The 17,110-nt window shown below is 41.6% G+C and overlaps 1 long non-coding RNA gene across 1 annotated transcript; it reads right to left on the bottom strand.

The window, feature by feature from the left end:
* Positions 1–9,562: 9,562 nt before the first annotated feature.
* On the bottom strand, positions 9,563–13,338 carry LOC129817913 (uncharacterized). The gene is made up of 3 exons (XR_008753822.1): positions 13,132–13,338; positions 12,790–12,861; positions 9,563–12,439 (listed from the first exon to the last, which is right to left on the bottom strand). It is a non-coding gene; the product is annotated as an uncharacterized LOC129817913 (long non-coding RNA).
* Positions 13,339–17,110: the final 3,772 nt, after the last annotated feature.

Below are 17,110 nucleotides of genomic sequence, written 5' to 3'. Positions count from 1 at the left end.
TTGTTGAAGCAGCTTTGGCAGCATTTTCAGCCTTGAGTCTTCTTGGGTATGACACTATAAGCTTGGCACACCTGTATTTGGGGAGTTTCTCCCATTCTTCTCCGCATATCCTCTCAAGCTTTGTCAGGTTGGATGGGGATCTTCGCTGCACAGCTATTTTCATGGCTCTCCAGAGATGATAGATCGGGTTCAAGTGCGGGCTCTGGCTGGGCCACTCAACAAAATTCAGAGACTTGTCCTGAAGCCACTCCTGCATTGTCTTGGCTGTGTGCTTAGGGTCGTTGTCCTGTTGGAAGGTGAACCTTCGCCCCCAGCTGAGGTCCTGAATGCTCTGGAGCAGGTTTTCATCAAGCATCTCTCTGTACTTTGCTCCATTCATCTTTGCCTCGATCCTGACTAGTCTCCCAGTCCCTGCCGCTGAAAAACATCCCCACAGCATGATACTGCCACCACCATGCTTCACCGTAGGGATGGTGCCAGGTTACCTCCAGACGTGACCTTTGGCATTCAGGCCAAAGAGTTCAATCTGGGTTTCATCAGACCAGAGAATCTTGATTCTTTTAGGTGCCTTTTGGCAAACTCCAAGAGGAATACTCATGTAAATAAGATATTTCTGTTTTTTATTTATAATACATTTGCAAAAATGTCTAAAATCCTGTTTTTGCTTCGTCATTATGAGGTATTTTGTGTAGATTGCTGAGGAAATGTTTTTATTTAATTTATTTTACAATAAGGCTGTAACGTAACAAAATGTGGAAAAAGTCAAAGGGTCTGAATATGTTCCGAATGCACATTACCTTTCAGAAAACCAAATAATATTTGAAGTTATTTGAATATATGCAAGTTATTTGAAAACAAATAAAAATGTATTTGAAAACTGCAAGATTTAGTTGAATTAGTCTAAATATATGATCATTAGCACATGAGTTGAATGGCTCTTAGATATGAATCTTAATATAGCCTATAGCCTAGAATTAAATACACGAAGGACATAGAATCACCGCAACATTAGACTAGATCACTTTTGCAGCTTCAAAATGAGTAACACGTATATTTTCATAATGAGCGAGACATAAGGTAATACAGCAACACTTGACATCAAGTTCTTATACATGTGTAGTAACTTCGTAATTATTGTTACACGGGCACAAACACGGTTTAATGTTAAGTGTTACTTGGAATGCTAACAGTAACACAATATGACTAAAGTGTCCAAAGGAAACTAAATATTTCAAAACCCGCTTTCTTGAATCAACAACAGCCAAGGCAGATCTAAAATGATGTTCGTTTGTATTCTGAGTAAACTATCCCTGGGTATAGTGTGTGTTTGAAACAAAAACACACCCTCAGATGGACAAATAGGTTTGAAATTGTTTTTGCTGAACATCCAACTTGCTGTTTAAAAATGTTTGCAAATGGCTTTGAATTACTCTGCAGTACTTTCACGAATTGCAGCTTTCAACCGTTTCAGTGGCATCTTGAAAGAGTCCTACAGTAGTGGAGTGTCACAACTTATTTATACTTATCTGTACAAAATATTAGTGGTTAATTGCTTTGACTTGATGTACACCTGGGGAAATGGACATTCAGGAGAATGGATATTTACAAAATGTTCACATAGAAATGGGTTGTGTAGATCCAATATGACTGTCAGTTAGATTGGAATAGTATAGGTGTGTCATGTACTTCTAGACGTAGTGGGTGGAGGAGGCAGGCGCAGAGAGCAGGGTAGTAGATACGTGGATAGTTTATTCGCCAAAGCAACAGTGTCGGTCAACGCCACACACACAGACGCTAAAAGACCTAGTCCAAAACAACAGGACGAAACGGTACGGGAAAAAATAACATCCACAGAAATCACACAATTTACTCCCATGTCCATTCCTCCTGGTACTGCTGCTGCTGTCGCTGCTGCCCGTTGCCACGCTGCTTGGTCCGGGTTTGGTGGGTGGTTCTGTAACGGCAGTCTATTTCGTCCTCCTCATCGGACGAGGAGAGGCGAGCCAAAGCCATCACCAAATAACAGAAAAACAAGCCCGCACAAAAGCCGGCGGGCCTACCGGGTTTAAATACGCCAAAACCTAAACAATAGAACAGGTGCAACTAATCAGACAACACTAAATGAAACAGAAAAGGGGATCGGTGGCAGCTAGTAGGCCGGCGACGACGACCGCCGAGCGCCGCCCGAACAGGAAGAGGCACCATCTTCGGGCAGGATTCGTGACAAGGTGATTGTGTGACCCCTGTCCATTCTATTTCTATCTTCAACATGCAGTCCCAAATACAGCCCTGCCTTTGGCTGTGGTGATCCTGACATTTTGTCAGCCGCTTATTGTCATGCAAATGACTGCCGGTCTCACGGTAATTGGCCATTAATTAACATAAACAGGTTATGCATCTCCAGGCCTCCACACATACAAGCCACTGATGCACGCCTTTGGAACATCTATACCATCACAATAAATCCATTATTTATTTTAGGCAGGTCTAAAGAAACATTGTGATATGAAAAAATGTATTTCAGAAGAACAGCATATGAGTTGGCCTACCCTACTGTATGTTATCTGGCTATGCTCCGTGCCATAGGCTGTAGGCTAGTTCATTTAGCTGACAAGATATGCTTATAAGCCCCGTGCCATTTTTTAATAGTATTTTATAGTAAGAAGAATATAATTGAATTTAGCAGAATAAAATGGAAAGAATATTTTTCCAATTCCGGAGCAAGTGTGCATATGAAGTGGCTATGTTGAGTGGAAAAGGGATCATTTGAAACAGGTCATTTTGCTAAATTTAGAGTTATTTGGCAACTTTGATTGTGAATGACACAACCCTTAGAATGTCTAAGAAATCAAAACATATACGGGCTGCATGATGCAACAACGTATAGGCTATTGATGATTGGGAAAAAGCCGCAATAAAAGCTTGCACTCTGTTCCTTGCCTCAGGCTGCACAGGCTGTTCTCCCATCAAGTGATCATATTTTCACCCGTCAGACTATTCTCAATTTAATATTGTCTTTACTAATATGTAAAATACGTTTCGATTTAGAATGTCCCATGATCAAATTGACAGGAACAGGGGCAGGGTGAAAAATGCATGTCATCCGTATGCACTGGAATAGTGAATGGAAGCCACTTTCCCGCAGTTCGTTTTTCAATCATGCGAGGTAGGCTACTCCCAATTTATGGCAGAGCATGTGCTTAATAATAGCTGAGAAATATATTTAGTAGCAGCTGGGATCCTTTTTAGTGGGAACCATCAAAACTCTGCTTTCACATGTGATTGCATATAGAAATGTCTGGGCTTGTTTCACTCCACGCATCAAACACTGTTTGAGCAGCATGCAGCCTCTCGCTGGGCGACAGGTGATATTCAGGCCCAACTCTGTATGCCATGGGCACTCCAACCCTGTTGCTGCAGCTACCCAGTGCTTAATTTGGGAAACAAAGTGAAATCTGTTCGCACGGTGGTGAGACATTCTATAGCTAAAGGTAATGTGTCAGCCTAATCATTATGAAAATATAAAAATTACCTATATCTTCCGGCACTACGGGGTGCCTGAGGACATGACCCCGATCAGAGACTCCCAGTTCACATCCAGGGTCTGGAGAGCGCTCATGGAACGTCTGGGGGTCTCGGTCAGCCTCACCTCAGGTTTTCACCCAGAGAGTAACGGGCAGGTGGAGAGAGTAAACCAGGATGTGGGTAGTATTCTGCGGTCATATTGCCAGGACCGGCCGGTGGGAGTGGGCGGCATTCATTCCCTGGGCAGAGATGGCCATTCCCAACGGGCCGTGAGGCGGCAGAAGGCGAGCGCCGACCTCACCTTCAGTGACTTCCGCCGAAGTCGGTCCCTCTCCTTGTTCGGGCGGCGTTCGGCAGTCGACGTCACCCGGCCTTCTAGCCATCGCCGATCCACTTTTCATTTTCCATTTGTTTTGTCTTTGTCTTACACACCTGGTTTCAATCCCCCAATTACTTGTTCATTATTTAACCCTCTGTTCCCCCATGTTTGTTTGTGAGTAATTGTTTATTGTATTGCGGTCCGTATTTGTGGCCTTGTATTTATACGACGTGTATTGTGATACATTTGAGGAAAATTGCTTTTATTACTCATATCTGCTGTCCTGCGCCTGACTCATCTCACCAGCTAGACACAGACGCTTTACAGCTAGACCAATTACTGTATGCACCAAAGACGTCTTAAATCCATTTTTTTTAAAACTGTTTTTCTGCCGTGCGTAATATGCTATTAGGCTATGTATTGTAGGCTCTAATGACACAGTCATTATTTGAAATCAGTTTTTTTCTTTTCGGGATTGGGCTCTAATATAGGCCTATGGATATGCATTAACTCTAATATGCTTATGGGTGTTTTGAATGAATCACCTTAGAAAGCGCTGTACCCAACGACCATGTTTTCCACTCAGTTTCAACCTGTTGTTCTTCTTCTTTCTTCAAATGAATCAATCACAGCGAGGTGAGTTTTAAAAGCACGACACTGGTTTGATGAGAAGTGTTTGATGTGATTTTCCATTGCATTTGCATTGATGTCAGAGTGGTTAAAGGGACAATAGAGCCCTGAGTACCAGGCCATTGGCGACCTGATGGTCATTAGCAAGTTGGGTAATGAATGCATGTCCAGAGTGCATAAAATGAGATTAACTTGACTCAATGGTCACGTGGAATTTGACTGCAGTCGTGACTCGTGACTGCCGGTGTGGAGGTAATACGGCCACCGCAACAGCCCTAGCCCTGCCATTAGTTGAAGGCAACCAATCCAATAGTTTCCGAAAAGTAGTAACTTCCAGAGATCTGTATTCAAATGTATTTTTTAAGTAGTTGCTTTCTTAGATCTGTATTCATATAGTTTTAAAAAGGTCATTTTTTGGGATCTGTATTCAAATAGTTGTAGTCGCCTCCAAAGTAATTATTTGTTCCCCTGCAAAAATAGTTACTTTCCACAAAGCATAGTTAAACCTATAGTTATCCCAGGGCTGTCACAAAAACCTGTTCTCATATACCCTCTCTCTCAGGAGACAGTTATGCCTAACAAACATTACCACTGTCCTCTAAAGACAGAGCAGTGAATTCTCTCAGCCTGTCAAACAGACATATTTCACATTTATTAAATGTTCTCTCTTTCCAGAGTCCTGCAACACAGACCGAAGGCACAATTACTGAGGTGGCTAAATTTGGCGGAAGCTCACTGTCGGATAATCCAACAGATATAGATTTAAAGGCTTATGGTGCTGAGCTCATTTTGTTGGGATCTGAGAGCAGAAAAGGACCAGAAGGACAGAAACTATTTATCCCAGAATAACATTACAACCATGGCCGCTGTGCCCATTAACTGACAGACAGGAGATGTGTGATATTAAACTGCTTCTGCCTAGCAGCACCATTTGAAAGGCTCTTTAGAAAAGTGTGATTTTTACATTGTTACCTCAACAAAACAATCCGTTTAACCGCATTATCAGATATGCATGGAATATGAAAAGATCGCGACTCTCTCTTGTGTGAGAAAGAAGACATGAAAGTCAAAATCCTTTCTCTCTTCACCACCTCCTCTCCTTTCAAACTTGCAGACATTAGAAAAACAACTAAACAATCAGGTGAGAAGCTCTTCACTAAACCATTACCTGGTAGTTCTCTACTCTCACAAGAGTGCCCATATTGCCCAAAATATACGTTCTGTCAATTTTGCCATACCAATGTATTTTCAATGTTTTTGATAGGCCACCTGACCTTTCCTCGCTCCTCAGACTGACCTCCTTCTGTCATTGAATCCCACTACAGGAAAGCACTTCACATCTAATTTGTCCCTCCAATAAATCAAACTTCAAATCAAATCTAATTTTATTGGTCACATGCACATGGTTAGCAGATGTTAATGCGAGTGTAGCAAAATGCTTCTGCTTCTAGTACCGACAATGCAGTAATATCTAACAAGTAACCGAACAAATTCACAACAACTACCTTATACACACAAATGTAAGGGATATATGTACATATAAGAATATGTACATATAAATATAAGGATGAGCGATGGCCGTGCGGCATAGGCAAGACGCAGTAGATGGTATAGAATATTGTATATACATATGAGATGAGTAATGTAGGATATGTAAACATCATTAAAGTGGCGTTGTTTAAGGTAAACAACATCTGGTGTGTGTGTGCGTGTGTGTGTGTTGTTGTTGCACCTGTCATGTTTGTGCAGGGTAATCCTGATTAAGGTTACGTCCATCACATAAGGGAAAGGGAGACAGCTGCTGTGGTATAGGCTGCAGATATAGGATGCCAGTTCAGATTATACATACACAAATATATTATTGATAGGGAATGCTGATAGCCTCTCAATCATTTGCCGCAGCATCATTTTATGACCATCATTTCTTTATCTAGCAATTAGCTTTTTTCCATTGTCAACATTTGCTGTTCTTTTACATTGGTGTAGTTCAGTCCATGTTCTTGTCTATTGATGTTCTGTATTTTGTCATGTTCTTTGTTTTGTGTGGACCCCTGGAAGAGTAGCTGCTGCTTCAGCAACGGCTAATGGGGATCCGAAATAAAATAGACTGAACAAAAATATAAACGCAACATGTAAAGTATTGGTCCAATGTTTAATGAGCTGAAATAAAAGATCCCAGAAATGTTCCATATGCAAAAAAAAGCTTATTTCTCTAAAAGTTTGTGCACAAATTTGTTTACATTCCAATTAGCGAGCATTTCAGCTTTGCCAAGATAATCCATCCACCTGACAGGTGTGGCATATCAAGAAGCTGTTTAAACAGCACGATCATTACACAGGTGCACCTTGTGCTGGGGACAATAAAAGGCCACTCTAAAATGTGCAGCTCTGTCACACAAAACCAATTCCACAGATGTCTCAAGTTTTGAGGGAGTGTGCACTTGGCATGCTGACTGCAGGAATGTCTACCAGAGCTATTGCCAGAGAATTTAATGTTAATTTCTCTACCATAACCCGCCTCCAATTAGAGAATTTGGCAGTACATTCAACCGGCCGCACAACCGCAGACTACGTGTAACCACGCCAGCCCATTACCTCCACATCTGGCTTCTTCACCTGCGAGATCATCTGAGACCAGCCACCCGGACAGCTGATGAAACTGTTGGTTTGCACATCCAAATCATTTCTGCACAAACTGTCAGAAATCATCTCAGGGAAGCTCATCAGCGGGCTCATCGTCCTCACCAGAGTCTTGATTTGACTGCAGTTGTAACCGACTTCAGTGGGCAACTGATGTCAACGTTGTGAACAGAGATCCCCATAGTGGCGGTAGGGTTATGGTATGGGCAGGCATAAGCTACGGACAACGAACACAATTGCATTTTATCGATGGCAGTATGAACGCACAGAGATACCGTGACGAGATCCTGAGGCCCATTGTCGTGCCATTCATCCGTGCCATCCATCACCTCATGTTTCCGCATGACAATGCACAGCCCCGTTTTGCTAGGATCTGTACGAAATTCCTGGGAGTTGAAAATGTCCCAGTTCTTCCATGCCCTGCATACTCACCAGACATGTCACCCATTGAGCATGTTAGGGAAGCTCTGGATCAACATGTACAACAGTGTGTTCCAGTTCCCGCCAATATCCAGCTTCTTCACACAGCCGTTGAAGGGGAATGGGACAACATTCCACAGGCCACAATCAACAGCCTGATCAAGTTTATGCGAAAGAGATGTGTTGCGCTGCATGAGTCAAATGGTGGTCACACCTAGGGTTGCAACATTCCGTTTTTCCCGAAATCCCGGTTGGGGGATTCCTGGAATCAGGAAGGAATAAGCAGGAAATATGGAATCCTCCAAACAGGATTTATGGAAAACCAAGGAATTTGTTGAAAGTTCCTGAAGTTTTGCAACCCTAGTCACACCAGATACTATGACTGGTTCTCTGATCTACAGCCTTCCTTTTCTTTTTAAGGTATCTGTGACCAACAGATGCATATCTGTATTCCCAATCATGTGAAATCCATAGATTAGAGCCTAAATCATTTACTTAAATTGACTGATTTCCATGAAATTGTTGCATGTTGCATTTATATTTTTGTTCAGTGAACTAAACATTAGAGCATGTCAGTATATTGTATGCTACATTGATGGTTGATGAACTTATTGATGTCCTGCGATTGGTCACTAGGCATGGTCGGAATTCTGTATCTAGAAAAGCAGAAATTACAAATCATGAGAATGTTCAGGGACATTTCTCTCCAAGTTGCACAGTGAAGTGGAACTGTGCTACTCTGCTCTCTGGTGGTGACTGTAAAGAACTATAATCTAAGGGGTTTGTGTTGCCCACAGAACCAAACCTGTGTTGAATTCTTGAGAAAGTAGCAGCTACCCACTGGACAAAAACTGGTTGCATCAACATTGTTTTTACGTTGTTTCAACTAAAGAATTCAACTTCGATGATGATGGATAACCTTGGAAAATGGAGGGAATTTTTATCCTAAATCCAACTCATTTTTTTTGTTGATTTCACATTAGCTGACAAGTCAACCAAATGTAAATGAAAACTAGACGTTGAACTGACGTCCTCACATGTAGATTCTTCCAGCTTCCCAACAGTAGTTACATAAACAATGATAAATGCTGCCATAACCTACACATTGTTGGTTGGACTCTCAGCAGTCTATATTTAGATGATCCCAGACAGGATGGAATTGGTTGCAGGATTAGTGAGAGTGAGAGGCTATACACAGAAACACAAAGGATCAAACACACGCATTGACGGACGAAGGCCATGCAGCCGAAACGCATCGGATTTTTAAAAACGTTGTTTCTATTGAACATGCCATACGAATAAAGGCATTTTAATTAATTATATGAAGAGTGCCTTGGTCCTCTTTTCTTTCTGATGAACAATTTACCCCTTTACCAAAGAGCACCTTCTGTCTACCATAACTTACTATTGTGTACCTTTAGTAGCGCTTCCCTTCCTCATCTTTCTACACGCATTGAGGAAGTTTGATTAAGCTGATTCCCCCGGTGCACCGGGCTACGGCCCGTGACTTGAAGGGCGAAAGCAGTGAGGGAGGAGAGCCCTTCTCAAATCAAACTGTAATCTGCACCACTCAGTCATGCTGTCGACAAGGCAGCTAGATGCATCGTTCAGAAACATACATCATCCCTTTTCCATAGAATATATGTTTGAAGTTTCAAACGAGTTTTCATCAAAAGCAATCCCTTTTGCCTGTAAAAACACAGATTCCTACTCATTACTCCACATGCTTAGCCTACGTCACTTTTGCTTTGGGCCGACTTTCTTAGCCAAAACGGGGCACCTGGCTCACGCCCGGGAGGCAGCCTGGTTCCAAAACGAAAGCAATCAACGCTAACCCGCTTAACCTGGGACATTAATATAATTCCCTCAGTGTGATGGCGATAGGTGGGCCTGTGCGCATCACACTCGCACCCAAGTTCAACTAAGTTATAAAGTTCCACAACTTTGCTACCAGGGTTGAATTTAATTAAATTCAAACAATGAATTTGAATTGGCCACAAAGCAGAATTTGAATTGAATTCAAAGCAATTCAACTGAGATGTGAAACATGAAAGTCTCATTTATTTGACAAATTATTTATCAAAGGTTATGCCACATATTAACGCAAAGAATACACATACATTTTCAAATATTACTTTGATTATAACTCAAAGACGTCAAACAATATTCGTATTTGGCTTGAGATGTTAACATCATTCCCTTCCATACTGTAGTGTTTGATCTAATGCATTCTGGGAAATGTATTTTTTTCTGATATGTAAAAACATTAAGGGAATGATTAATTATCATAGACAACCCAGAACATGGTCTTAGAATATTTCCAGACCACTGTAATTACTTAAAATTGTTTCAGGAGAATCAGTTTTAAAAATGAAATGTTTCAACATTATGCTACATGGTACTTGGTAACCATACATGATGTGAAGAATAAATAAGAATGTAATTTAATTCTACTAATTCTACAAATTCAATTAATTAATTCTACAAATGTAATTAATTAATTCTGCTTCATGTGGGGGTATGGCCTACTCAAATTCAAATTCAAGAATTTCAATGGTATTGGAACTCAATTCAGAATTGACAACAACCCTGTTTTCTACTGATGTAAAACATGTGTAGGCTATGACTATGAAATACTCCCCATAAGGCTAACAATTTGGCCAGTTTCGTTGTAACTACTGTGAAATTATTTTCCTTCCTTTGCCAATATATTTTGCGTTCTTACTTTGTCTTGTGTTTGTTGCCACTTCTCGATGCTCCACTTTCTTTACAGATCTTAATTTGATGAGTTTATTTTGAAAATGCTAAATCCACCAATTTTTCACATTTATGTTTTTTTTATTATAAATGATTTGTTATGGTTACCTTCATGTGTGTGTAAAATATTTCATTCATAGATTTCAGATGTTCAACACATTAGCACAACATGATACATTTCTGAATTTGTCAAGATGTTTTCTAGTCAAAATAATTCAATAACATTTTGATATCATATTCACAGGATGCATGACACACCCATTTGTGTACACTGAGTCAAAACCATATTTTCAGTTTCCCTTTGGTAGACTGGGAGAGCAGGTTAGATAAACTGGGACACTATTATTTTAGTCCTAATTGTACCCCAATGACAATTAAATTACATTTTGTGTCATTAGGAAACATCTGAGGATTTCAGAAATTAGAAAGGTGGAAATCTGTCCTTTGGGCTGATGAATCAAAATTAGATTTTTGGTTCCAACCACTGTGTCTTTGTGAGACGCAGAGTAGGTGAACAGATGATCTCCGCATGTGTGGTTCCCACCGTGAAGCATGGAGGAGGAGGTGTGGAGGTGCATTGCTGGTGACACTGTCTGGGATTTATTCAGAATTTAAGGCACACTTAAACCAACATGGCTACCACAGCGTTCTGCAGCGATACGCCATCCTATCTGGTTTGCGCTTAGTGGGACTATAATTTGTTTTTCAACAGGACACTGACCCAACACACCTGCATCAGATGACCTGGCCTCCACAATCACCCGACTTCAACCCAATTGAGATGGTTTGGGATGAGTTGGACCGAGTGAAGGAAAAGCAGCCAACAAGTGCTCAGCATATGTGGGAAATGCTTCAAGACAGTTGGAAAAGCATTCCAGGTGAAGCTGGTTGAGAGAATGCCAAGAGTGTGCAGAGCTGTAATCAAGGCAAAGGTTGGCTACTTAAAATAATATAAAATATATTTTTATTTGTTTAACACTTTTTTGGTTACTACATGATTCCATATGTGTTATTTCATAATTTTGATGTCTTCACTACAGTACTATTCTACAATGTAGAAAATAGTACAAATTAAGAAAAACCCATGAATGAGGTGTGTCCAAACTTTTGACTTGTACTGTATGTAAACTAGATATTTTTGTATTTCATTTTCAATATATTTGCACAAAAAAAGTATTTTCACTTTGTCATTGTGTATTGTGTATTGTGTGTATTTAATCCATTTTGAATTAAGGCTGTAACACAACAAAATGGAAAATAGTCAAGGGGTATGAATACCTTCTGAAGGAACTTTATATGCAGATATTACAGTAACAGCACATTAAGCGTCATAGGCAGTATTGCGAACTGCTGTATTCCATGCCCATTTTTTAACTATTACTGTGCCCGTTCGAGAGAGAGAGATCCGCTTGACTGGTTGGCAGAGTGTGTGTGCCAATGGGAGAAAATTAGAGCTTCGGTGAGTGAGTCTGTCTTTTTTGCATGCATGTGTCATAGAGTGTGAAAGAGATATGAAAGAGATATAGGCATAGGCCAGATGTGAGGGTATTATGTTATTAGGTCACCTGCTCATAATTGACTTTAAAATGGGAAACATTGTTTGATTGTTAATAATAATTGGAATTCTAATAATAATAAATGATGAATATTCACATTTGTTTATAAAGTTCAGTCAACTACCTACCATTGTATTTTAGAATATAGACCTAATAATGTTTTAATGTAATCTCATCCCCTTTTTACAACCTCCCAGTTCTGCATAAAATAGAAACATACACTCAGTCGCCAGTTTATTAGGTACGCCCATTTAGTACCGGGTCGGACCTTCCTTTGCTTCAAGAATAGCCTGAATTCTTTGGGGCATGGAAGCGTTGCTCAATTGGCATTATGGGGCCATGGACTTATGCTTCTTATACCAAATCGTAACTCATCCGTCAGCATGACGCAACAGGAACCAGGATTCATCAGACCAGGCTATGTTTTTCCACTCCTCAATTGTCCAGGTGTTGGTGATCGCGTGCCCACTGGAGCCGGTTATTCTTGTTTTTAGCTGATAGGAGTGGAACCAGGTGTGGTCGTCTGCTGCAATAGCTTATCTGTAATAAGGACCGACGAGTTGTGCGTTCTGAGATGCCGTTCACAATAATCCTGCAGCAACAGTAAACGTGAATTATTGTGTGGATAACAATAATTTGATACTTTTGTGGGGGTTGATAAAGTTTTAGTTAGAGCAAATCAAGTCTGACATTTTGAAGTGGAAATTACAAACTTTAGAAGCCTTTTAAAACCTTGAATGCACTACAAGTTTGTGTTTCCTGCAACAACAGCAAGATCAAATTAAGATCCAACACCTGTATACGTTCAGAGAAGTATGCAAATTGTCCCAACAATAGTTGTGTTCACAACTGAAAAGTATAGCCTACATCTGCCTTTCAGTGAGCAGGATAGGATGTTGGTGAAGTATACCCATACTAATAAAAAGGCTTATTTTAACTTACTGTATTGGTTGATGTATTGTAACTACATGAAGTTCATGATGATCAGCTGAGATGCCATACTGTGCTTTTCTCCTGCGGGAACATTCAGAACACACACACACACACACACACACACACACACACACACACACACACACACACACACACACACACACACACACACACACACACACGCTATAGCTTAATTGGATATTGGTGTATGTGTCAGCAATAGCCAAGTTAGCTATGCAAAGTGCCAGATAGGTAACCATTTACAGTAACTGCTGTTTATAGTCAATACACACCATCAGCCGACAGAAGATCTAGCTAAGTTATCTACAGAAAGTAATGGAGAAACCTGACTTTTCTGCAGCAGGTAGCTCTAGCCGGGCAGCTTCATCTTGTAGCAGGTTCAACGACTAACTTACTTCCACACACTTCCGCAAGACAACTTTGTTCAGTTGTTGTTGAGTTTGCTACACTGCCATGCTAACTTCATAATAATTTCTGCATCTTAGCTAACATGGGTATTGCTTTCTTCCTGTCACACTCACAAGGTCTTATCCTTTCTTTGTGCTGCCAACCTAGGCTGTAAATACACCACTAAGCCCCGTGAATATTCTATGAGGGGGTGTGTACTTCCGGGTTATGAACAAAATGGGGGGAAAAAAGAGGCTGTTTTCCGTTTTTCCATTCTCCGTTTTCACTCGGAAATCAAAGTAACAAAATGTACATGGACCCACCCAGCTATCTACAGTAGCTAGCTAGTTGACTGCTGTAGCTAGTCAAAAACGACTTATTTTGAAAGTTGGATCATCTAATCCTTTGAGGCTTTAAAAGTGTTCTTACACTATGATTTTTAACATTCAAAGCAACTGGGAGACATCCATGGCAGGCATTGTTGTCACCTTGGCTTGCTATATAACTTCGAAGTAATAGGAAGCAGGAGCCCCTAGTCAAAGAATCCTATAGGAATCCTATTGGACTACTTTTTCCCTACAAAACATACACATACAAACGACAACATACAAACTAGAGGTCGACCGATTATGATTTTTCAACGCCGATACCGGCGATTATTTAACAAGCGCGAATACCCGTTTGGCGAAGTAGGCTATGATTCAATGATAAATTAACAGGCACCGCATCGATTATATAAAACGCAGGACAAGCTAGATAAACTAGTAATATCATCAACCATGTGTAGGTAACTAGTATTATGTTAAGATTGATTGTTTTTTATAAGATACGTTTAATGCTAGCTAGCACCTTACCTTGGCTCCTTGCTGCACTCGTATAACAGGTAGTCAGCCTGCCACGCAGTCTCCTCATGGAGTGCAATGTAATCGGCCATAATCGTGTCCAGAAATGCCGAATACCGATTGTTATGAAAACTTGAAATTGGCCCAAATTAATCGGCCATTCCGATTAATCGGTCAACCTCTAATACAGACCCACATGCTCACACCCCCACCTCCAGCGCCCGTATCACTCTCTGCCACATGGCCTCAAACTGCAACATTTTGTTTCTCTCCGTCACGCACACAATTTCAACATTTAGATATGAAAGCATTTGACCTTTACATTGTGTTAACGATGGACGATTGGTTGATTTCAGTTTGCACCCTCATATGCCATGGCTTGAAAAATGCAGACAGACGGATAAAAAGTACATTCATCCTATAGGTTTTTGATAAGTCTTGTAGGATTCTGTCACCCCAATCAGAATTCTATTAGAACTTTTTTTTCTTAATTGAACCCATTCAATTATAGTTTGTTGTCATTGGTTCCAGTACAATAGAACAACATTCATTACAATATTTTCATTTACTGGAAACAACAGTTATATATTAATTTGTGTTTTATTCCCTGTAAAAAAAAAGCCTGTCTCTTTAAGAGTGGTTGATGACGTCACAGCTAATTAGCCTACCACCCAAGTTCAGCTCGCCACCCGTGCCTATGCACTACTCTACCTGGGGCGGCAGGTAGGTAACCACTAGGCTACCTGGGGCGGCAGGTAGGTGACCACTAGGCTACCTGGGGCGGCAGGTAGGTGACCAGTAGGCTACCTGGGGCGGCAGGTAGGTAACCACTAGGCTACCTGGGGCGGCAGGTGGGTGACCACTAGGCTACCTGGGGCAGCAGGTAGGTAACCACTAGGCTACCTGGGGCGGCAGGTAGGTAACCACTAGGCTACCTTGGTCTGCAGGTAGGTAACCACTAGGCTACCTGGGGCGGAAGATAGGTAACCACTAGGCTACCTGGGGCGGAAGGTAGGTAACCACTAGGCTACCTGGAGCGGCAGGTAGGTAACCACTAGGCTACCTGGGGCGGCAGGTAGGTAACTACTAGGCTACCTGGGGCGACAGGTAGGTAACCACTAGGCTACCTGGGGCGGCATGTAGTAACCACTAGGCTACCTGGGGCGGCAGGTAGGTAACCACTAGGCTACCTGGGGCGACAGGTAGGTAACCGCTAGGCTACCTGGGGCGGCAGGTAGGTAACCACTAGGCTACCTGGGGCGGCAGGTAGGTAACCACTAGGCTACCTGGGGCGGCAGGTAGGTAACCACTAGGCTACCTGGGGCGGCAGGTAGGTAACCACTAGGCTACCTGGGGCGGCAGGTAGGTAACCACTAGGCTACCTGGGGCGGCAGGTAGGTAACTACTAGGCTACCTGGGGCGACAGGTAGGTAACCACTAGGCTACCTCTGGCGGCAGGTAGTAACCACTAGGCTACCTGGGGCGGCAGGTAGGTAACCACTAGGCTACCTGGGGCGGCAGGTAGGTAACCACTAGGCTACCTGGGGCGACAGGTAGGTAACCGCTAGGCTACCTGGGGCGGCAGGTAGGTAACCGCTAGGCTACATGGGGCGGCAGGTAGGTAACCACTAGGCTACCTGGGGCGGCAGGTAGGTAACCACTAGGCTACCTGGGGCGGCAGGTAGGTAGCCTAGTGGTTAGAGAGTTGAACCAGTAACCAAAAGGTTGCAAGATTGAATCCCCAAGCTGACAAGGTAAAAATCTGTCATTCTGCCCCTGAACAAGTTCATCTACTGTTCTTAGGCCGTCATTGAAAATAAGAATTTGTTCTTAACTGACTTGCCTAGTGTAAGAAATTGTAATAGAGACTGGAAACTAGTAATAACAACATTTCAACATAAGCCATCTTTTATACAAAATACACATACTCCTCATTTCTCTTGGACATATGCTGGACTTATTAAGACACCAACTACAGACACACACAATTCCCCTCCCCCATGATAACCACAGACACACACAACTCAAGGTTGGAGCTCAAGACAAAGAACTATCTCAGGAACCAATGGAACGTTGACACCAGGCCTGTTCAGGACTACCCAAGACCCAGATCGACCAATCGGAAGGCCAGACTTCCAGATCAACCTACTTTGCTTGTTGTCTATATAAAACTGTACAACTGCTTAAACTAGCTCTCTTCCGACGATTTTATACGAATCAGACAGAAGGAACCGTGCGGCACGATTTGCCAGATATCCTCACACTGAATAAAACTGTCTTACTAAATACTGTTCCACCCTGTCCAGCCTATTGACTTGGTCTCATTTCTCTAGTAACGAATCATCAACACTAGTTAAATAAATATAAAATAAATAAAAATGCAGAGAATATGTGGTTTTCTAACATTATTATTCTAACTGTTATATCCCTCACTGTGCGTGAATGCAAGAACTGTGAGTTCAGTATTTGTTTGTTTCCTGACGAAGTTGTCAATGTTTTAGCCATATTTCCCTTCACTGTACAGCATTTTATGCACTTGTTTTTATGCTAGCTAAGAAACTACTGACTGAAACTACTGCTAGCTGACTAGCTAGCTAGCTAGCTAAATTGTAGGTGTTTGTATGTCGTTTTTGAGTCACTATATTGTTATAGCAGATGAGAAATGTTTTTTATTGTTTGTTAATGCTAAATATATCTGCCTTATTATAGGCAAGTCCACCCCGTTTTCATGATTTCTGGTAGATCCCTAGTCGAAAAATCCTATCAGATTTGGAAATCAGTTGTGTTGGTGTCCTATGGGATTCTATCCTATAGGATTTTATCCTATAGGATCCTATAGGATTCCAATACCGAGAATCCACTAGAAAAATACTATCAGATTTTGGAATCAGTTCTATTCGACTCGTATAAAATCCTATAGGATAGGTTCCAAAATATGATAGGATTTTCTATTAGATTTTCTTTATTGGAATCCTGTAGGATTTTTTGACTAGGGGCACCACCATTAATCAGCCTACACCACTGTGCAAACACCATCGTTACTATGACAACTAGCGTAGCCATGTCAGCAAACGACTGCT

This window comes from Salvelinus fontinalis, chromosome 20 (genome assembly GCF_029448725.1).
Source record: "Salvelinus fontinalis isolate EN_2023a chromosome 20, ASM2944872v1, whole genome shotgun sequence".
In the NCBI taxonomy this organism is placed as follows: Eukaryota; Metazoa; Chordata; class Actinopteri; order Salmoniformes; family Salmonidae; genus Salvelinus; species Salvelinus fontinalis.
The sequence above is the reverse complement of the archived record's forward strand: the minus strand, read 5'-3'. Positions and strand labels throughout refer to the sequence as shown.